Source organism: Corvus brachyrhynchos, unplaced genomic scaffold (assembly GCF_000691975.1).
Source record: "Corvus brachyrhynchos isolate BGI_N302 unplaced genomic scaffold, ASM69197v1 scaffold14, whole genome shotgun sequence".
In the NCBI taxonomy this organism is placed as follows: domain Eukaryota; kingdom Metazoa; phylum Chordata; class Aves; order Passeriformes; family Corvidae; genus Corvus; species Corvus brachyrhynchos.
In genome coordinates, this window is record NW_008239110.1 from 14,944,357 (window position 1) to 14,966,600 (window position 22,244).

Consider the following 22,244-nt stretch of genomic DNA (forward strand, 5'->3'; position numbering starts at 1 on the left):
AGCAGGAATTCTTGGTCACAGCCTTGGTGATTTATGTGGGAATTTTTAAAAGGTGATTGAAGATATTTTTTTTACTATGCCATCCCTTTTGCAGTCAAAGAGACGTTAGGTTCCCTCCTCAGCTGTCATATTTCACAGCCTGGCATATTAAGTTAAATCTTGGTCTCACTTCACCTTAGTGCCCTGGTCTGTGACCTGCAACAGATCAGTGCTCTGATCCCTGGTCCCTGCTGCCTGGTGACTGATGGCTTGTGGGAACAGTAATCTCTCCAGCCACTGCCACTAGATTTGACAAAGGCTGTGAATCAGAGTCCTAAAACTAGGGGAAGTTAGTGAATCTCTCAGTGCATCTAGCTGTGACTGCATGTCACGTCTGTGCGCAGGATTCACACACAGCCTCTCTCTCTTGGTTATCTTTGTAACACAATCATCATCCCTGTGTGTTTTGGAAATGTTTAACCTTCCCTTTAAACCAGTATGATTTTATTCTTAATTAAAGACAATGGCTATGAAGCATCATGGATGAATTTATTGCTAAAAATGCCCTCTCCAACTGTCCAATGCATTTATTTTAAAGTTTAATGGTCTTCCTTCCCTTCTCACTATGCAATCTTTATTAGCGTCTTCCATGATTAATTTTGGAGCAGGAACACGAAAGGGGCAGAGCTCCAAGAATGGCATTGTCTGCATTCACTCTCAAATTTTTTTTTAAAATTTATTTCTTTGTTAAAAGATATTTCATTCAGAGAATCCCCACTGAGCTTTTTATTGCAGAAAATTAGGGATCATAAATCGTCTCCCAGAAAACTATAAATCCAGTACTATTGAAACATTCCATGGGCAGATCTTGGCTCTTTGATGAAATCACTCCTTTTTCTTGTATAATTTATGAGCTTTTTTTCAGCATGGGGAGATTTATGCTTTTAAATTGCTCACCAGGGTTTTATTGAATATAATTTGCTAGCAAATTTATATGAGCCAAATATATTGCATTTTATCCACAATTATGAGCAATAAAATTGATGGGGCTTTACTTTTCATTTTCTTCTGGCAAGCAGAGGAAACATGAGTTTATCCTGAACTTGGAGTGAGGTTTCTCAGGGATTCACATGTACAATTAAAAAAGAAAAGAGTGTAGTCAGCAAGGCAAAGGTGCCATTTTGGAAACTTTATTTGGTGTATGGGAGGGGGCAAGTTAAATTGCTCTTGCTCCAAAGGGACTGTAAAACACTGAGGAGCTGAGTTAAAACCACTGAAGCCTATGACACACATCAACTTTTGCAGAGTTTGAATCACACTGTTGGGAGGCAAGGTGTGGATAAGAGCTGCGGGTCCTTCATGGTTCCCTTTGATCTCATTTTCCTGTGATATTCTGATTTTTGTTTGATTCAACCTGGTATATTCAAAGGCATAGAAAAAGCCCCCAGTATAACCCTACCTTCCATGATTAATTTTATTTACTCTATCTGAATTGTGTTCATTTTGGTATGCCCATATCCCTTAAGGACTTTTGTGACTGACAGGAGAGAGGAATAAAATCCCACATATCATTAATCTCTCTAAGGCATAAGGAGCCACAAAAGTGTTCTGTGTCCTGGTTCTTAACAGGCTGTTATTTCCAAATACTTGTTCATCAAAATAAGACTTCTAAACCACAGTAAACTTCATAACACAGGCAGATGCAAATATTGCAGCTTGCTTTCACGTGTGTGTGACATTTGGGGTGCACCACACTGCTTAGGTGACCAGGTATGGAATAGGAAGAAAAATTCAGGTGCAGAACTACACCTGGGGAAAACATCCCACCAAGCAGGGGCTTACACTGCTTTGAGCTTTGTTTCATAGACCCTCACCTGCTTTGGAGAGCCCTGCCTGCCTTTGTGTCCATCCGTTCCTCTCTCTGTTGGCTTCATGGGCTCTGAATCTTGTTCTTCCATAGGAATACCAAACCCTTACAACATAGTCTTGTGGTCTGGGAGAAGAAATGTTTAATCCAATTTAGCCAAAGTGGAGCAAGCTGGTTTGTAGACACACTTTACAGAGAAGTGAGGAAAAAGGCTGAATTCAGCTGCTCTAAAAATTGAAATAAGATGATGGGCATTTCAAAAGGAGGAGAGCACTGGCCCTTGGTCCACACCCTGTGGCTGTCCAGGAGACAGGGGACTGACCTCTTTCTGTCACCTCACTCCTCACAGGAGGGAAACCACCTTCTGTCCTGAGAGAAGTGTTTAGAGGAGATGTTCCAGGAAGGATCCTTGTAATTTAGCCCTCCTTTTTTGGCCTTCTCCTTCAGGTTTTACAGCAGCAAGGCTCATTTTGACACAGAGCAGGTACCTTGAGCTTTTCTTTGCACTAAAGGAAATTAAGGCTGCAAATTGAAATGGGCAAATCAAAGGAAGTTCAAAGCTTAAGACCCACAGAGCTCTTTGAACTATTTGTCCCACAAGAGCCCAAGCTGCTGGTATGGTCAGTGCATTAACAGTGAATATCCTGTCTGGCTCATGCCCATTTTTTGCCATAGCTGTAGTATTATTATTATAATAACATTCTATAGGTTTTGGACTTAATGTACACAGGGTGATGATTGCTGGGGCCATAATAATGAAATATGACTTTCTTAATGAAATTTCAGTCCCAGTTCATTTCACTGCTGACATTGAGGTGACTGCAAATAAACACTTTCCAGAAGAGTCAGTTAAATGGCTGCATAAGCAATTTATCAAATATTGTAACATTTAAATAAATAATAAAGAAGTATTCAAGTGTGGTGTATTACTGCCTGTGGCTTTGTTCCCAATAACTTCACAACTTGTCTCTCTAATAGATTCCCACTGACAGAAAACAAATCTCTCTCCAACTTGGAGAATTTTATCAGATTTATCTGAATGCCAGATCAATGTGCAGGAAACAAATGGAGTCAGCAACATGATTTAAATTAGAAGTCTAACAATTTACAGTCTCCACTGGTTTCTCATAAACCTTATTAATGTTTGGCATTAGGTACCAAGGAACTATAAATAACATTCCAAAAGAACATTTATATCTGCTTAGACTCTCGTTATATGTCTTCAACACAGCTTAAATAATGTCAGTAATACCTTCATCATGAACAGGAAATGAAAAAAGTTGCCTCATACATGTTTTGTCTTTTAATCAAATATTATTTTCTCCTTAGAACTGCAGAGCTGGTGGGTTTTTTTTAATATTTATTTTATTTATTCAAAACTTATGTCTACAATTTCCACTTGTTTTTCTAGATCTCAGTAGGGTACAAAACTCTCCCATCCAAACAGAGCAGAACAATTTCTTCACATCCTTCATGCAGTTCTTCCCTCCTACCCCCTCACCTCAGCTGCTGTTAAAGGCCAGGCTCATTCCTCAAAGATGTGGGCAGGGGCACTACCATGATTCCATGAGCTGCCTGTGGGAAGAGGCAGCAAAAGGAGGGAGGGCACTAGCTAAAATGGGGTCTGATTGTAGCAGAGCAGGAGATGAGAGAGATTTATAGACAGCTGTCCCAAAATGTCCTCACTTATTTCTTGTATTTTTGATCTTCTTCCTTTCTCTCATATTAGTTTTTTTTTCCCTGTGCAAAGATTTCATTTCCTTCCTTAGAAGATTGAACCCAGATTTTCTTTTCCATCTAACATATCCAAACACTCCTGTCCAAAATTCAGTTCTGTTCCGAAATAGCCTGCTCCCAGTCTGCTGTGTGGTCCTTGTTATTTTCATGAAATCATAGAAGGGACACACAAGGATCCTTGAAGTCCAACTCCTGGCCCTGCACAGGACACCCCAAGAGTCACGCCATGTGCCTGAGAGCATTGTGCAAACACTTCTTGAACCCTGCCAGGCTTGGTCCCGTGGCCTCTTCCCTGGGGAGCCTGTTCCAGTGCCCAACCACCCCCAGGGTGAAGAACCTTTTCCTGATACCCAACCTAAACCTCCCCTGACACAACTCTAGTTCATTCCCTTGGGTCCTGTCACTGGTTACCCCAGAGAAGAGATCAGTGCCTGCCCCTCCTCTTCCCCTCACGAGGAAGTTGTAACTGCAATGAGGTCTCCCCTCAGTCTCCTCTTCTTCAGGCTGAACTGACCAAGTGACCTCAGCTGCTCCTCATAAGATTTCCCCTCAAGGCTGTTCACCATCTTTTTTGCCCTCCTTTGGACACTCTCTAATAATTTAATCTCTTTTTTATATTGTGGCACCCAAAACTGTCCCCAGCACCCGAGTTGAGGCTGCTCCAGTGCAGAGCAGAGCGGGACAATCCCCTCCCTTACCCAGCTGGTGATGCTGTGCTTGATGCACCCCAGGACACAGTGGGCCCTCCTGGCTGCCAGGGCACTGCTGACTCAGGTTCAACTTTCTATTGACCAGGACCCCCAGCTCCCTTTCTGTGGGGCTGCTCTCTAACATCCCATTCCCTAGTCTGTATGTACATTCAGGGTTGCCCCATGCCAGGTGCAGGATCTGGCACTTGTTTTTGTTAAACTCCAATTCATCTCCCTGCAGGACATCTCTGCCTTCGAGGGACTCAACATCTCCTTCCAATTTAGTATTGTTGGCAAACTTACTTAGTATCCCTTCCAGTCCTGCATCCAGGTTGTTAATGAATATGTTGAAGAGCACAGGGCCTAAGATGGAGCCCATGAGTGATGGGTGAGATGAGCCTTGGTGGCTGTAGCAGAAAGGACATTGCCATTCATACTGTGCTGGGAGTGATGACACCTTGACACATCACAGGGAGCAAAGAAATGGGCTGCATAGCCAGGGCTCCATGCACACTGGTGCAGCCAGTCTCCTGGGACTGGTGCCGAGTGGTGTATGATGACTGAACCCACGTGATAGAAGAGAAACTGTGCTATTGTCCTACACACAGCATTTCCCTCCAGTGGCTCCTTGTATGAGATCACAGAAGAGTTGCATCCTTGTAATTACCTTTAGCTTGTTTTCAGGCATCCAGACTCCAGGTCACTTGGTCTGCTAGACTCCCATCATGGCCTCTTGCACTTCCTACAGCACTCACAGTGCCCACAGCTAGAGCCTGGAAACCCCCAGCCAGCCAGCTTTGCAGGGTTGCTCTCTCCTTTGCACCCTTCTCATCAGCACCTGTCCATCCATGTCTGTCTCCAGTACGTACGTCTCTTTCCACACAGTCTGTTACACCTGTGAAGCAAATTCCTGTGGCTGCATCTCCAACCAGCCACCCACACTCCCTCTCTCAGTCCTGTGGGGCAGGTGAGACCCTTTTCAACAGTAATAAGGAAGTCAGCACACAGTGGTGAAGCTTCACTTGCAATTTTTGCTTTTAGGTTGGCTCCTAACAAGGCACTTAGATTCAGAAGGGTCTTTGGAGCCAGAAAAAAAAAAAAGGAAAAAGAAGTGCCAAGGGTAGAAAAGGAAAGAATACAGACAAAAATTAAAAAGCCACAGAAATGCTAAAAGAAATATATCAAAGAGGTGGCAATTAGATTTAGCTCCTAGAATGATGTGACAGATTCAAAGGCAGAAATATTTTACATTCAGTAGCATAAGAATTGGTGGAAAATTAATTCCAAGAATGTCTAGCCATTGAGCCAAATACCTCTTCACCTACAGAGGCCAGCTACAAGAAAAACAGAACCTTTAGCCTGACCTTCAAACAACAATTAGTGCTGATTTACTGACACGATTTTCCAGAACATGGACAATGCTTATGAAGGCATTGAAAAGACTGTATAATAAATTGTATTTTCTTTGAGCTTCATGGGATGTAGCCAATTTTCCACTTCAAACAAGCTCTGCCAGGGTGTCCTTTTGTTAAGTCAATGAATTAAATTCAAACAAAACAACAGCTTTATTGTAGCATGTGGTTTAGCAATAGGCCTGAGGCTACTATTCAATAAAGAAGAAGAATAATTACACACTTTGTTATGAAAATTACATGATAAGTTCATTAAAAACCTCTCTGAAAATAAAGTTAAGTACACAGTAATTCAGTTTTTCCACTACCATCTCCTCACTGTGACTATTTGAGAGAAACTGTAAGGTCCCATAGTTCGTTCAATTGAGGGGAAGGAGAAACTCTATAGAATTATTTTTTATTTTTGAAAACCTTTTTTTTCCCTTTTCCTCCAAGCATTATGATTATTGGTAGCAGCCATCTCTAAAAGTGCCTCCAAAATTGTGTGGCACTCACAGGGCTGAGTTTAGGCTGCTAACGTACATGTGAATTTGTGTAATTTTTGATGTGCTTAATGTTCTATTTTGGAAAGGGATTTGGGAACCTAAGAGCCCAATCAAGCACACAACCCCTGCAGCACAGCAGGTTACCACGTGCCCGCTAAGCTGCCATACCTCCCTGGGTGCCTGCTTTCAGTCTGTGGCAGCTCTGAATTTACCTCATAGCATGAGAGGTTTAAATTAGGTCAAATTACATTGTGCCTGTGTGCACCCAGACTTTTACTGCCATTCAGCTTATGCACAACCTCTGGTAACTCCTGGCCGGCCAAGTCTGAGTGACCTGACCATGTGCTGGATCTCTGAGTACCACTCAAAATCACCAGGGCTTAGTAACTTCCAAAATTGTGCTCAGAAACTGGCAATTGTTTGTGAAGAACCCATGTCTCCTTAGCCCTGGAGTTGAGATCCTAGCAATTTTAGGAATACAACAGTTGACAGCCTGTAAAAAGACAGTACTTGCCAAAGGAGCTGCTTGTCATCAGGTGGTCAGTGTGGCATTGGCCCTTATGCTGTGTTACACGATTGATTGTCCTTATATAGAGGTTTACTGCTTTAATTTACTTTAATATCTTCTTTATGGAAAGTGTATAATTTGTGTGATGATGCAGAAGAGGGGGATGAATTTCATTCTTCACAAGCCCACCAATAATCCTAGTCAAGGAGCAGCACCCAGCACAATGATTTGTAAGGAGACCTCAGCCCCAGAAACTTCCCCATACACCTCCTGCTTGGATGACAATGCTGGAAACAAAACAAAACATTCTTCATCTTAGCACTGACAGGTGAGAACCCAGAGAAGAAGTCCTTGGGGGGTGCCTGGGAGACCTGAGAGGAGCGAATGTTTCCATGTGGTTGGTCACCTGTGAATGGCAAATTGTTTTAATGACACTTGTTTTCTGAATCACTCTCATTCTGGACACTTCTCACTTTGCTGTAAGGAAGCTGGGGAGCACTTTCATAACCCCATCATTTTATGCAGACACAGCAGAGCAACTATGGTTGCAAAAAAGTGAATGCCTGTGATTCGTGTGAGTGAAGTCATCCAAAGCAGTTGCCAGAATGTGGCATTATTCAGAGACAGCTTATGCTGGAAGAATTTTCTTTTGCAGATACCATCAGGGGTTATTAAACCCCTGCTGGCTCTATAAGATTTGGTAGTAGATCACAGATTTTAGCAATTCCCTACTGCCTTGCCACTTTGACTGGATTTTGAGCTCCCAGTCTGCCAGCTGTCCAGAAGTCCTGTGAAATGAAGGCTGCTTGGCGTAAGTTGCAACAGCCAACCTGCACATTTGTGTAAGGAGCCTTGCAGCTGGGACTTGTTGGACTTGCAGTAAACACTTCAATCAATTGCCATTAGAACTGGGCTGAAATCAGACCATTCTGGATTGACAGCAAAGGAAGACTTCCTTATGCTTTCTATATAGCACATGTACATCCTGATTCAACCTGACTTTAATTCTGTATTGAAATAATAGAGACTGAGTTTGAACCGATTCAAAGTGAACATCAAAGCTTTGTTTAGATTTTACATAGTTGATTCTCAGTCCTTGTTGATGAAGCAGACTCATGTTAGCATACTGCATTCTGAAATAGGGAAACTGATACAGACATTTATGGTCAGTAACTTTTAGTTAAGTTGGTAGGTGAACACTTCAGGAGAAAAAAAATATTTGATTTTTTACAGCAATATAAAGAGAAGGCCTACAGTGTCTCACACTAGCCAGAAGCTCAGCAGTCCTGCTCAGAGGCTGTTTTAAAAAATTGCTCTAGCTCAGCGTCCAAAGCCACACAGGGAGTCAGTGAGAAGAGCCAGGTGAGAGCTAAAGGGTTTCTAATCACTGCTTGTGTTTTCCCACTTCTAACCCAAGCCTCTGGATTAAATATAAAGTGAGCTGTCAAGTAAATCATAGAATCATAGAATCGTTAGGTTGGAAAGGCCCTTTAAGATCACCAAGTCCAACCATTAAAGGCACTCACACCATATGCTAGAAACATCACACAGCTTTGTTGGCCATATAAAAATTGCAGCACATGGGAACAATAACTCTTTCTTGAAAACCAAATAACTATTCTAATCTAAATCAATCAGATCTTAGAAAGACAGAAAATCCACCCCTGTCAGAATACAGTCATTGCGCAAGTGTTAGGAATATAACAGAGATTTTAAAAACCCACAGCCTCTGGTACCTGCCCTTCTCAGAGCTATTGTTTTTAAGTGTGAGCTGTAAGACCTCTTCTGCCAAGATTTTAGCCCAGAGGAAATATCACTCTTGGTGATGTAACCCTTTACAGGTCAGAGTCCTTAACTGAAAGCTGGACCTCTTGGCTGGTGGAGTGACCACTGCAGAGCACATAGTGAAGTGTCAGTCAGATCTTTTCTTGCACTTTTTCTCCTTCATTCTTCATTTTCAGTGTATGATAACTTCAGAAATAAACTCAAGACCATTTGTAGAAAGCTAGGCAGTCACTGCTTTTTTCAGATGTGCAATGTAAAATCTAAAGATAACTGTATGTCTTCAAATTCAGTTTCCAACTGCATATTTATTTGAAAGCATAAAGGCAGTTGTGTCTGGGTAGACCTAATTTGCTATTTAAATTTAAGTGGACCTTTGGATGCTTTTGAGCATGCTATTGTGCAAAGCCTCCAGCAACACAAAGGAAGACAGCACATCAGAAAACCTACTCACCTTGTAGAGAAGTGACAAAGGCATATATGGGGCAGGAATTTTCATTTTTATTTTCACACTACCTTCTGTGATGAGCATAACTAATTTCTGCCCAAGTGTCTCAAATGCAGCAAACATACAAGCCAACAAAAATGACAAGCTTCCTCCGTCTTGCCAAAGCATTTTTCTGGTACAACAGGGGTGCTGGGGGAGGGGGGACACACAGGCTTTCCTGCAGCCCTCTTCTGCATTTGGGTAGTTCTGACACCCATTTATGAAGAGAACCATGTCCCTACTGACACCCCAAATGAGCCCAGGTGGGGCCATAGCCACTCCACGGCACTGGGATCTACATAGTTCCTTTAAAAACAACTGGCTCCCCATGGGCTGGAATGAAGGAGCCTAACTCGCTGTGGTTTGTATCCCATGGCTGAGCAGGCACCATCCCTGACCAGAACCCCTCCTGGAAGCAGGACATCTCTGGGTTCCTGCCCACGTGTGTGCTCTCCCAGCTGTGCTAGGGGCACCCTTTCCCTCCACAGAGCAGGGGCACCCCAGCCAGCCTGGAGGAGAGCCAGCACACAGCTCCAGAGATGGCCTGAGCAGAGTGGAAAGGCAGCAGATGAATGTGCGCACGGGTGGAGCGGCTGCGGTGTTTCCATGGCAGGCAGACAAAAAAATTCAGTATTTATGATTTCAAATATGATTGCAAATGCAGTGATCTATGGGGGAAAATATGAAGGAGAGACAAGGGGTTTATGAGGTTATCTGGAAGAACACAGCAAAGTTAGAGAGGGGTTTGGATTAGCAGCAAGGCTCTTCAAGTTCAGCCACTGGTGTGGTTATCATTAAATGTTGCAAACAGAAGCCAAAATAGAATCATGTGGCAGGAAAATTTAAATTCTAGAGATGGTTTGGGTTTGTTTTCTTGCCTGTTTGTTTGTTCAACTAGCATGGCAATCCTTTATCCTTATCACGCTGCCTGAATACTTTGGGTAGATAGCAAGGCCTCAACAAAAATCTTGCAGTCTGATCAAAGCCAGCAAAGGGAAAAGGTCAAAGCAGAGGTTATAACTCATGGAGCTCCAGGGAGCTCTGTGTCACACGTGCATGTGTGTATATAAACAACATCCCCTCTCCATGATGCACTGACAGCAGATGAGAGTCATGGAGTGCACTAGTCAGGAAGCAGCACTGTGCTGAAAAAACTGCATGGTGGCAGTGACATAAGCAGTGCAAAATGACCAGCTGCAGGGCAGAACCTTCCCAGGCAGGCCTGGATACTCCTCCCCATGCTGAGACCTGGATCTTGCAGCTATTTTTTCACATATGGAAAAAATACTGGGAAATGTTTCAGATTTTTCTTAAATGTTAGCATAAAAAGTAATTTCAATAGCCCCACTGCTTGGTTTGTTGTGACTTTCCTTGTGTGGCTCCTACTTGGCTTCTCCTTGTGTGACTCCTACTGGAGCACTGCAGGAGCCACAGCATATCTTGCTGGGCATGAGAGAGGGCTGTGCTTTCAAACATGAATTAATATATTCAGGGATTCATAAAGTGTAAGGCCAGCTGAAAGCATCATGATAATTTGTTCTGACCTTCCTCACCACGTGGGTCATAATGTACCATATACACACACACACACACACACACGCGCGCGCATGCATAAATATTTATATATATGTAAGAATCACCAAGTGCCAGTTCATGGAGCTTGAATTTATTTTATCTGATTAAAAAATCAGACTAACCTATTACTTATTTTTACATCTTCACTGCTTACAATCCTTATTTGGCTTCAGTGGACTTGCCTTTCTCAAACTTATCTCTATATCCCTGTTAGGTCTCTGTGTCTCCTGCCTGCCCAGCACCACGCGAGTTTGCTGGGGGAGTCCACCTAATCACGCTTCGTGACCAGCTAAGCTTGCTCCCCAGTAAGAGCAGTTATACTTTGCCTGTGCAGTGTCATTAAACCGAGGTGCTTGAGGAAACTCCAAGACTAGGAGTCTGCCTCTAGCTCTGCTTTGCTGTTTCCTTCCCCAAAATTCCTTTCCTTCTTCTCCCTCTCCCTCTCTCAGTTCAGCCCCCAGCCACTGGCAATACATCCTCCCTTGCTGCCTTGACTCTACTGCTTGGATGTATTAGTGCTCAGCTACCTGATTACTTTTAATTCCTTTCTTCATTCCATTGATTTTGCCATAACTGAATCCATCTGCTGCATCTGACCAATGGAGGATGGGAAGGCTGTTTTCCAAATGGCTTCTTTCCTCCTTAAAGGGGTGATGTTTTACAGAACTCAGCATGAGAATTTTGGTGCTGTCTAGAAATTTCCACAGAACATGTTCTATATCATTTCATTATCACTCAGCTATTTACTGGTTATTATTAACAAATTTGATTATGGAAGGTCAAGTCATATACGAAATATACAGTGTTTTCTTTCCCTTGTTCCTCTGAATACCTCTTTGAGCCTGTCACGTACCGTGCTTCAAGCCAGCGACAGTCTCATAACTGCCAAAACCACAGCCAAAGCAGGAGTCTCCCATATTTTCATCTTTCCATTTGAAGACAGTATGACTTGCTCATAATTCACTATACATCTCACAGAAGGTTTATTAGTATTTTTTAAATGTGGAAGCACTGAACAAAACTTCCTGCCTGATGGTCAAGCATATCCTTGAGGCCATGTGAAAAAAAATCAAATCTCTGTTTCCACTGTTATTCCACTGCCCTGAATATTGAATTTGTGCATAACAGCGAGGAGTTCAACCCACAGACTAGGGGGTTGCATTTCAAGTTGCAGAAGGATCTAACACCTCAAATCTGCAGGTAGGACCAAAGAGTTGGCCAGTGTGACTAACGACATCTCTGTTATGGCCTGTTCCTGTGTTCCTGTGAAACAGGGTCAGTGATGAACCCCAGCAGTGCGCTGCCAGCCTTTTGCATCCTCCCATGCATGCAAAAAATCTGCAGCTGTTCTCACATCATAGTTTATGGTAGTGGACATAGCCAAGGGCAGTGTGAAGGTGGGTGAAGGTGGAGAGGGTTCATGGGTGAAGGTGGAGAATGTTCAAGGGAGATGCCAAAGTTAAGGGAACTTCTCCCAGGAAGTTAAGAGAGTGTCTTAATGCTTAAGAGAAAATTATCCAATATTGCTTCAGCCTTCTGGCTGACATTTTGATACAACATATATGATGGAAATCAGCATTTTAACTTCTGCAATAACTGCCATAGTACAAAAGCATTGTTCAGAAATTTTCTATTACTGTCTGGAGTGTTAGTTTTTTATGGTGCCATATACATATGCAGTACAGACAAGTTACAGTTGCCATGGGAATGTTAGTAATGAAATTCTTGAGTCCTCAATGTTTAAAAAGTCTCAAATGAGTTATAAAGGAGACTTGTTTGCATTTCATTTCCTTTGTGAAAGGCAGAAATAACCCACACCCACAGGCCTTTTTGACAAAATATGCCAAACTGAGAACTCTCCATCTCAAAGTTTTTTCACTTTTTTTTTCTTTTTTAAAAAATTTTGCTATCTGCAAAAGGAAGCTCCTGCTGTTTATCCACCTGTTTTGTTTCTGTTTTTGTTTTCTTCTGAGTCTACTCAATACTGAGTCCGGAGTGCTACTGGAAGTCTGAATGAGGTTGAGGTAGGTAATCGGAAAAAAAACAGGTTTTAATTCATGCTGTGTAAGTCAGTTATGCCAGAATATGTAAACATCAGATCTGGTTTAGGAATGACAAAGGAGAATCTTCCTTCTCATCGGTATCAAAATTTTCTTGGATGAATGTAGGCATGAATGCAGTGTGTGAAACAATTACAGAAGTTACAAAGTAATCCTTGGTTTCTGTGTGATGGGACATGCAACTCCTTAGAGCAATTTGCTGTCATTATAGTACAACAATATAATGGTCAGGGGTCCATGTGAAAGGGTTAAGATGGGCATTTGATATTAAGGATAGCGGTATAAGGAGAAAGAAGGGATATAGAAGAATTGTGGGAAGAGATGGAGGGAAAAGGGTGTAGTCTGAACTTAGCTGAGAAAGTTGAAAAAATGAGGGTGTGGGGAATCACAAAAGGTGGAAAGGATTTTAGGTGTGAGAAATAAAATCAGGCCTCAGGAAATAAAGCAAGGGATTTAGAATTCAGCTTTGCCTGGGAAAATTAGAAGAAGATACAGTTATAAGCAACAAAGACATTAAAAGACAATGGTTAGTTCTTAGGCTTGGCCTAGATGGATGTTGAAGTTGCAAAAAGTCTATTTAGTTAGATAAGTTTAAGCTTAATAATGGGATGTTGTATGTTATTATACAAGGCATAACAAGTGACTATTGTGTACAATAGAGGTACGTGCACTATTATACATTGGTTGAGACAGATGTCTGTAACTTTTAGAAGCATGCTATTGGCCAAAAAGCTTTTAAGAATGCTTTGCACCAGGAAATCTGGGAATGTCTCTGTGACAGCATGAGCTCTACCAATTTTGTCTCAACTCTGTATGTGAGACTGATAAATTAATAAAAGCTCCTGGAACACTTGTCTGGGCCCCCCGTCACGTTTGTTGGAGATCGCCGGCATGAGGGGAAAGAAAAGACGAAAGAAAAAAAGAATGCATAAAAAAGAGACACCAAAAGAATTCAGAAAATGGATAAGACAAGCTACAATAAGATTGATTAATGTATTATATAGTCACTGTGACCAAGAATGAATAATATGACAATGAACACGCGTGCCTCCAGTCTGCTTTGTCTTCAAAAGTGGTCCTTTACAGACTTGGGCATTTTGGAAACATGGATGTATTGAGGAGGTTGGTCAGGAAACTGGAGAGTAGATGTCTCTGCTGGCCCAGCTCTACCAGATAGTCTGTGTTACCATCATCCAGTCTCGGAATCTGGAGAAGAAGCAGTCATTTTGGGGAAATTAATATGCAGGACTTGAATGTGAAAGAATGGCTTGGATGCAGCAGTATAAGAAGAGGGTTCTAGTGATGAGATGACAGGAAGATGACAGAACTGTTTTACCTTTCATTAATATATTCTCACTTATTTACTTGATAGCACTATACTGACATGTAGTTGTTGATTACAGAACTGATCCAACACTGATTTAAGTAAAGGAGGTATCTTCAATGAACCTTGTATTGACATTTTTTCTGGTCCAAATAAAAAGAGTACCTAAATTTAACTGCTTGGGTCTGATTCTTAAGAAAACTGACAATATATATATTTTTATAAATATATTATTTTTTCATATTCTGAAAATAGAGCAATCAAAAATGAGGGAAAATGTTTCTAAAGGACACAACTAGGATTCTGAGAAAGTCAGCAACTTGTTTAAAGATGAACTTACATTTGAGAAAAATCAATACACAGCCAGAGGAAGTAGAAGAAAGATTACTAAAAATTACTGAATTACTCTATGAATAGCATTGTTTAAAGGAGTTGTTTCATAACTGTGAATGAGATGTTCTTTTTCTAATCATTCCCAACACATGTCCTGTACCAGACAGTGTTAACCTTTCAGCTCAGAGAATACGACATCTCAATTTCAAATGCCCTCTGAATTCCTAAATCTCTAAAGTTTTATAGCTCTAATTACTTCTATCCAAGTTGACTGACTTTATGAATGGGCCCTACATGATTGGTCACAGCACTGAAATTTGGCTCAGTGGAGTAGATCCTTGACTCTCACACTTCAGGGGCATGGTGACAACTCTGCCAGTCAAGGGCCTGACTCTCTAAGTGCCTCTGGCTCAGACCCCTACAAAATGCTCAGTGCTTCCAACATTTTCTAAAGGTGCCAGCACCTGTGTTAGCCTGATACTTTGTACAATTTCTTAGCATCTCAAAAAACTGAGTCCTAAACTGGTTTTGTTGTTGTGGTGGTGGTGGTGGTTTTTTGGGGTTTTTTTTTGGCTGGTTTCCTCTGTCTCCTGAATAGTCACAGGGAAATTTGCAACCGTGCTGTTAAAGCTGCTGCTAAAGCTGGAGATGGGGCATAACCAAACCCATCCCCTCCCCCATATTTAGTGATGCAGATAAAATGGAATGACATCCAAACCAACCCCAGATTGTTTTTGTTTTTGCAGAACCAAAACCTGAGTGATGAGGTTTTGCGACATTTAAACCCAAACCACTCCAGTTTGTCCATTATAGACATGAGACTAAACTCAAACCCTTTTATCCGGGATTTCTATCCCCTCTGGACTTGGGTGGTTTGGCTAAAAATGGAACCTGGATTTAAACCATCCCCAATTTGGGTTGTGCAAATCACAACCTGACTAATGTAGCTCTTCAAAACCAAAACCATAACATGGCCTTCTTGTTCTATCCCTAATTAAATTAAATGTTTTGTGTCCAGAGCATAATGGAGACTGAAATGTACAGAAGAATGTTATCAGAATAACCCAAGCTTCTATTTTATTCATTCCCAAAGGGCCTGATCCTGAAATCACAAAGCCCTCCCTCTGTCCTTGTGGGCACTTGATGAGATACTTCTGCTTTGAAGAGGGCTGTTACTGCTTTCTTTGAAAACAGTGAATTAACCTTCACTGAATTCCAGAGAAATGTACCCTTTCTCACTTGTATTTTCTAGGTACTTTACTATTCCATGTATTTGCAGTTCATGAAATTGCCTCTGTTTAAGGAGAGGCTGAAGAAGAGCAGAATTTGCCATGTCCCTGCCATGATAAGAGAGCAGCTTTCATTATTGAACATTTTTTTTGGCCATCTGACCTCATATAAGTCTTATACCAGAGGAAACAGGGCTCCCTGTATAGCATCTTCTGGCATTTCTGATAGACTCTACCATGTTGCTGACCTTCCTAAGCGCCTAGGGCAGTCCTAAGAAAGTTATTTAAGGATCCTCTGTCAACCTTTGCCCATCCTGGAATTTTGCTTATGATGGATGTATGCTTTCTCAGCTTTGCCACCATCTCTATCTTCCCTTGTTGCCACAAGCAAGGGTCCAAGGGCGGTGCTCTTCCACCTCTGGACTGCCTGTGGACTGCCTTGAAAAGGCCAGTAAATGGCAGCTAAGGAAAACCAGCCCAGTGGCAATAGGATGTAAGGCAGTACCATGTATTCTGCCTCTCCAGTGTTTTAGGGGGTCTGCAAATAAAGAGATGCCTGGAAACCACTATAAGCATTTACAAAGAGGTTTCCTGGAGATCTGGGAAGGGTGATTAGTGCTGCCAAGAGCTCCACCCTGGCTCCTGAAGGAGGCAGAGTACCCCAGCTCCCCCATCCAGGACCTGTTGTTTTCCCAGTAGCTATGCTAACAGACCAAGAATCCTTTTTCCTAGGTCTGTAAGAGTGTTGCAGGTTAAACTTAAGAAAAGGCTTCACTTCATTTATTCAGCTGGAACCCATTTTCTGATATTTTCTTACAGGTAAATTGTTACTCCTCTGCTAGTGTTTTGCTGTTGCTGACATTCTCTGCTGAATGTTTCTTTTTTTTTTTTTTTCATGTTTGCATTCCAGTAGGTAATTTAGAAGTAATAATCACAAAAGAGAACATTTTAAGAGCAGCACATGCAGATTAAAACCACCCTACCCTTTAAATATCGAAACCTGTGAACTTAACAGTAATAGTTTTCCTTGTCTCCTCCAACTGCTAAGATTTGTACTCTTTTCTGTACAGCTACAAGCTACTCCAAGGAGAAACACTCACAGAACCAGAGCAAGCTGGACATTTAAGCAGATAGCTGGCACAATTACAATTGCACCACAAGCAGCTTGGACTAATAAGTTGAATGAAACTCAAAGCCAAATGTCTTTTTTTGCCTTAAGGAATGACTTTTATCCAGTATATTCTCTTAAAAAGAAACAGGCTAAAAGCTAAAGACATAAATGCAATCCCGTAAGCTAAACAAGGAAACCTGTGCCAGTGGTGCCTCCTTACCCCGCCTGGGCGCCCCAGGGGAGGGGTGGTTGTGTGTTCATCATTTCCTTTCATCCAAAGTGCAGGGCAGGAGGGAAAGGGAGAGTTTTGCTTCATAATAACAAGAGAGGGATCTTCTTCCTTTCTCCTCTTCAAAGTCAAGAAGGAAATGGCAATTGAGATGGGAGTAAGGAAAAGCAGGGAGGCAGACGGTTGTACCTTCTCTTTGGCATCATGGGCTCCCTCCAGAGAATCCCCCCAGTTAGTTATTAAAACAAGTAAAACTCCCTTCTCCTGCCTTGTATTTTCCTGTTGACCCAGAGCATCTCCCTCCTAGTCTTCATCTGGTACCACCAGCATACATGCTCTTCAGCAGTTCCACCTGTTGGACAGTCTACAGGGCTGGGGCAGAGCAGTAAATGTGCATGCCTTATGTCTGGGGCTCTGTAATACTGCACATCTGGGTAGGTTTAAACAAAGCCAGGGGTGGGAAGTGCCAGTATAACAAATCGTATGAGCCTTAAGAGCTCAGCTGAGAACCTGTACATATGTTTTCAATGCTAATTTGAAGCAAAGCTTTTCAGATTCATGCTCCATCATCTTTTTGCAATGTCTAGAAATGATGTAACTCCAATGCCTTTCATCCTTAGGACCATGATGTTACTTGACCTATCCTGCCGAGACTCTTAAAACAAAACTGTTTGCAACTCAGACATTTTCCTGTCAGAGCATCTTCCCTGTACACCTTTTTGTCAGGCTGCCCCTGGACATTTGCTCTGGCATGAAGCCAGTCCCAGACCTAGAAGCCTGTGGGGGAAGAAGAGCTCAAAGCCCACGAGATCCCTCATATGGCCTTGGTATGGATCCTCTGGAAGTGCTGGGCAGAGAGGGGTGAGTGTTGTACTGCTTAAGCCCCCAACAGGTCCCTGGGTTTAGATCCTGCTGAGCATGATAAAGAACTGAGCCCCAGTGTCAGACTCAGAAGCATGCCTGGAAGGAAAAGTTGCTCCAGAGGTGTTTCTGCCTCCTGCCATCTCGTGGCATCCAGTTACCCTTTCTGAGCTGGGAATAAGTTGGGCAAATATTGAACCATGTAAAAATATTGCTGTTTCAAAACTTGCTATGCTGGGGCAAAGGGAATGTAAAAACACTGTGAGGTTTGTAGCTGCATTTAATCTGTAGGTTTAGCATAATATTTTTCCACTCCCATGTCCTCCACTTTTAAACAAGATCAGGCAAAGCTCCAAAGGAGACCCTCTGAATCTGACCTCCCATCTCAGCTCCATGATTGCCCCACAGCTCTCCTTCTGCTGCCCATAGGTATGACCAGAGAGAAACTGAAGGAAGCACCACAAGATGAGGGAAATGAGGAAGAGCATGACTGTCCTGAGGGACTCTGATGTGGCAGGTCAGAGAGAAAAAGTTTTAGAGTTTGGGTGTTGAACTTTTTAATGAGAGAGATTAAAAAAATAAAGTCAGAAAGAAAATGCTTGTGAGAAAATTCCCCTCCAAAGACAGTCCCAGTGGAAATATTTTCAAGAAGCCCAGTCTTCAGGTCTGCTTACTACATTTGATTGAGTTGCACTGCACAGCTCAGTTCTCAAAAGTTGTTAAAAGCTTTCCTTCTGAGAAGGGCTATCCTCCCTCCTATTCATCTGCCATGAAAAACAGGTTTCCCACCATCAGAAGCAGAACCTTTGAGGCAGAACTGGCTTGAACTATAAAGTTAATAGCATGTCCATAAATAAGTGAATTATCCTCAGACATTTTGGTGGATCTCTTAAAATATTTACTTTTTAGGGGCAAGTTGGGTAATGGGTTTTCCTCAAACCCTAAAGTTTTAGTGGGCAACAAAGAATGCAGAGTGGAAGCTGCTTACCAGATGTTCCACACCCTGGAGAGATAAAAGGAGATTGTTTTTACAAGTATAAATGGTGGCATAGTAGCCTGCACTGTGTAAAGTGTGTATTTTTATTAAGTCATTATGCAGTTGGACAAATAATTTTCCATATTTGCCAGTCATAACCTGCCTTATCCATACTGAATATTTTGCCAGTTCTGACTGCTTCTTTTTCAGTTTACAATGCTGGCAAACTTGTTAGGGCTTGGTTGTTGTTTTTTCTTCTTTTTTTAATAAAAACACCCTCCTCAATTTTATTGCTTTAATAATTTAAAATTACATAATCGTTTGAAACTTTGGATAAATGTAATAAAGCTAATCTCATTAACAGAGTGCAAAATATCTTAACACTCTAAAGTGATTAAAACAGCTTGGGGAAATCTCTTACTGCAGAAGACATACCTGAAGGGAACAGAGCATTCAGATCTGGACTCCTATAAATGAACTTGCCTTGGTTAGCAGTGCTCACTAATTTATTAGATGTTGTAGATCTGGTCCTTAATTAATAAGAGTCAGGCAATCAGAATAAATCAGAATGAATTAGGTGAAAGTCTTTTAAGCAGAAAACAGCAAGAAGGTAAAGGTTTATTTTCCCAGAGGATTGACCACATTTTTAATTTTTCCTACAATGTTCATGAAGTGAAAAATCTTGAAGTCTCATCTCTGTTTTCGGATTGTAGTAACTAAAGAAACCTGAGGAAGAAGAAATGTGTATCATCAAAAGCACATGGGAGCTCCCCATGTATTCCCATCTCAAACAGGATTCCCCAGAAGTTTGTTATCTTTTAGAGTCCGCAGGATTAGTCTGGTTGTGTGTCCTTCTCTGTGTGCATTTAGCCTTCTGAAGAAAAAAAAAGAGAAAAAGAGTAAGCAGAAGATCTATTTTTCTCTCACCACTTCCCCCAGGCAATTTTTTTACAGCCTTATATTGTCAGGATGCACAAATTTCTCTCTATTCAAACAGGTTATGTCCTACAGATGCTTTTCAGAGTTCCAGGTGAATGCGGAAATCATTGCCTTTGTCCTGCAGAGGAGGATGACAGGAGCCCAAGCAGACAGATTAGTGATAAGATTTTGCAATAAGTCATCTTTTACAATACACACAAGATACTTGCTTTTATCAAGCACTGGATTGAGGTGACACAGACAAACCAGCCTGGCATAACTGACTTGCCTGTGCTTCTGGCTGCAAAGTGAAGGTTATTTCCAGAACTGAAGCTGAATAAAGCAGTATGATGCACCTCTAATTTTTTTTTTACTGTTCTGGATGTGATCATACTTTATGAAGTCCTAGAAAATTGGTGGTAAATTCTGCTTCCAGAGGATTTCTGATCTCATGCTGTGAATTTTGTAGCTTTGAAAAGGCCTAGATTTGAGAATTAACCAAAACAGGACTGAAATGGCAACTGTCAAAAAGTGGTCTGCTGCTGGTGCTATGAATTAAAGCAATACTATATGTAGTATATCCTTGCAGCCTAGATGGTATCTGATTGATAGAAATTGCCAAAATGCCTTGTTCCTGAAAATGCTTATCCTGGTTTTAACCATGCTGCTTGGTTTGGGCGAGAGCATTGGACTCTCAATTTAAATTTATAGTAAAAAATTAAGATAAAATAATCCAGTAAAGTGCTAGATTTGACCACCTTAAGTGCACCATCAAACGTAAACCCCACTCATTTGAAACTTAAAGCTCTATTTCCTGAACCTGAACCTGTGGGATTATACTCTGCAGTTCTGACTACATTTGGTCTGTGAGATTTAAAGCAATTCTGTGTTTTCTTTCTTTTCCTTTTTAATCTAAATGAGAAATAAAGCCATGGAAATAAATGGAGCATTATTCTTGGCTTTAGTTCAGTTTCAGATCCAGACCCTGAACCCCAGCTGAAATGTGCCATGCATCTTAAATGCTGCTTTCTTGAAGTGCCTTTGGTTGGACTCTGCTGCATTTCACATGGATCAATGCAGTTACTACCTCTGAATTTAATGCATCAACAAAAAATGGAGTTTTAGAAATCCAAAGCCATCTCAGTTATTGCAACCTGCATAAAAAATATCACAATATATTACTTGTGAATATAATCTATATAATTTTGAGGTCCTGCTAAAAATGAATGGTCAAAGCATAAAGTGAGTAAAGGAATCCTTCCTTTCTCCCAACCAATTAAAGAATTAAATTAAAGGTTTCAGAAAGAACAAAAAAAAAGTAAAGGTACAGCAGAAGAAAACTGGATTTCCTCCCATGAAAGCATGAAAATAGGAGGAGAGACTTCATTCAGGAGAAAAAATAACCAACCAACAAAAGTTTTGCATTGAAATGTAAATCCACTTGTATTTTCCACAGATGTTTAAATGAGCAAGAGAAACTTTAACAAGCAGTGAAAGATAGAAATAAAAATATTAGAGACATCCTAAAATAGCACCCAGACTTGTATCAATGTTATATTTCATCAGGGGAAAAAAAGTCTGAGCAACAAAAGGAATTTAATTTACAATTTGAGAGATCTGTAAATAGTATTAGGAAAAATACATCTGCTTCGAAATTGCATATTAAATGACCCATGGGTGAGGCAATTTTTGGCATATGATTCAGCAGAAGTATCATGTTTTAGAAGCTTTGTATTTTTCAGTCTTTACTTTCCCTAGGGAAGGGTGTCATCAGCTCTTGCTTTGGTCACAGTGTCACACGTACAGCAATAAGTCCCACTGCAGCAGTAGCTGGTCTGTGATGGAAGGCACTTCATTACTTTTATTGAATACTCTTGTGAAATAAGCCTTTTAACTTTGTTTCACTTCAGAAACTGCTGTGAAAGATGGACCCTCTTCTGCATTAGAAAGTGTGTGAGGAAAAGTTGAGACGTGCAGAACAATTCTCTTTAGTAACTGAGCAACACTCAATCCATTTGAGTTAGCAGCCTGATCTCATGTGTATGCCCTCCTGCCAAAAGTGCTTAGCAAGATGGTGTTTGGATATAAGTGTAGCCTGAAGCTTTGTGGCAGAGGTGTCTGGAGGCTCCTGAATGACCACAGGGGATTTCAAAACTCCAACAGTGAGATCCTCCTCCAGCAGAGTAAGATTCAGATAATATTTTATTTAACACAGTGACTCCATGCCCTGCTCCTCTAGTGGGCACATAATTGATCTGTGAGACTTGCAGTTACTCAAACACTGATGTGTTGCTTTTCATATTCCTCACTCACTGAACTCTACTGAGAGTCTTTTTCTATTGTTTAAGTGCCTCAAAGGGCCCAGCCCCATTTGGAAACATGGAGGCATGCTACGTGCTACACAGGAATTGAGTAGGAAATTCTATACATTGTAAGAAATATAACCTACTATATTAAATGTGGGTGGAATTCAGGCTTTGTGTACTTAAGCTATTGTTATGAATGGTGGTTCAGTGCCACAGCATCTTGGGGTTATTCAGCTGCTCCCTACAAACAGATGAAGATGTTGTCTAATCAAGCCAACACCAAGAGGGCAGCCAGAGCAGCTGTCCAGGCTCCCCAGTGCTGTCTGCTGCTATGGACCTCAGGTGCTGCTGAAACTGGCCTCCTTTGTGTAAACAC

General features: G+C 41.5%; 1 long non-coding RNA gene across 2 annotated transcripts in view; it reads right to left on the reverse strand.

Moving 5' to 3' along the window:
• LOC108448028 overlaps positions 1-22,244 on the reverse strand; it is a 97,713-nt gene that overhangs the window by 15,201 nt on the left and 60,268 nt on the right. The window contains exon 3 of one of the 2 annotated variants that reach the window (XR_001863811.1): positions 18,840-19,518. The exons of the other annotated variant lie outside the window; for it this stretch is intronic. This is a non-coding gene — a long non-coding RNA (uncharacterized LOC108448028). Of the gene's footprint in view, positions 1-18,839; positions 19,519-22,244 lie in introns of those variants that run through there. 2 annotated transcript variants of the gene reach the window in all.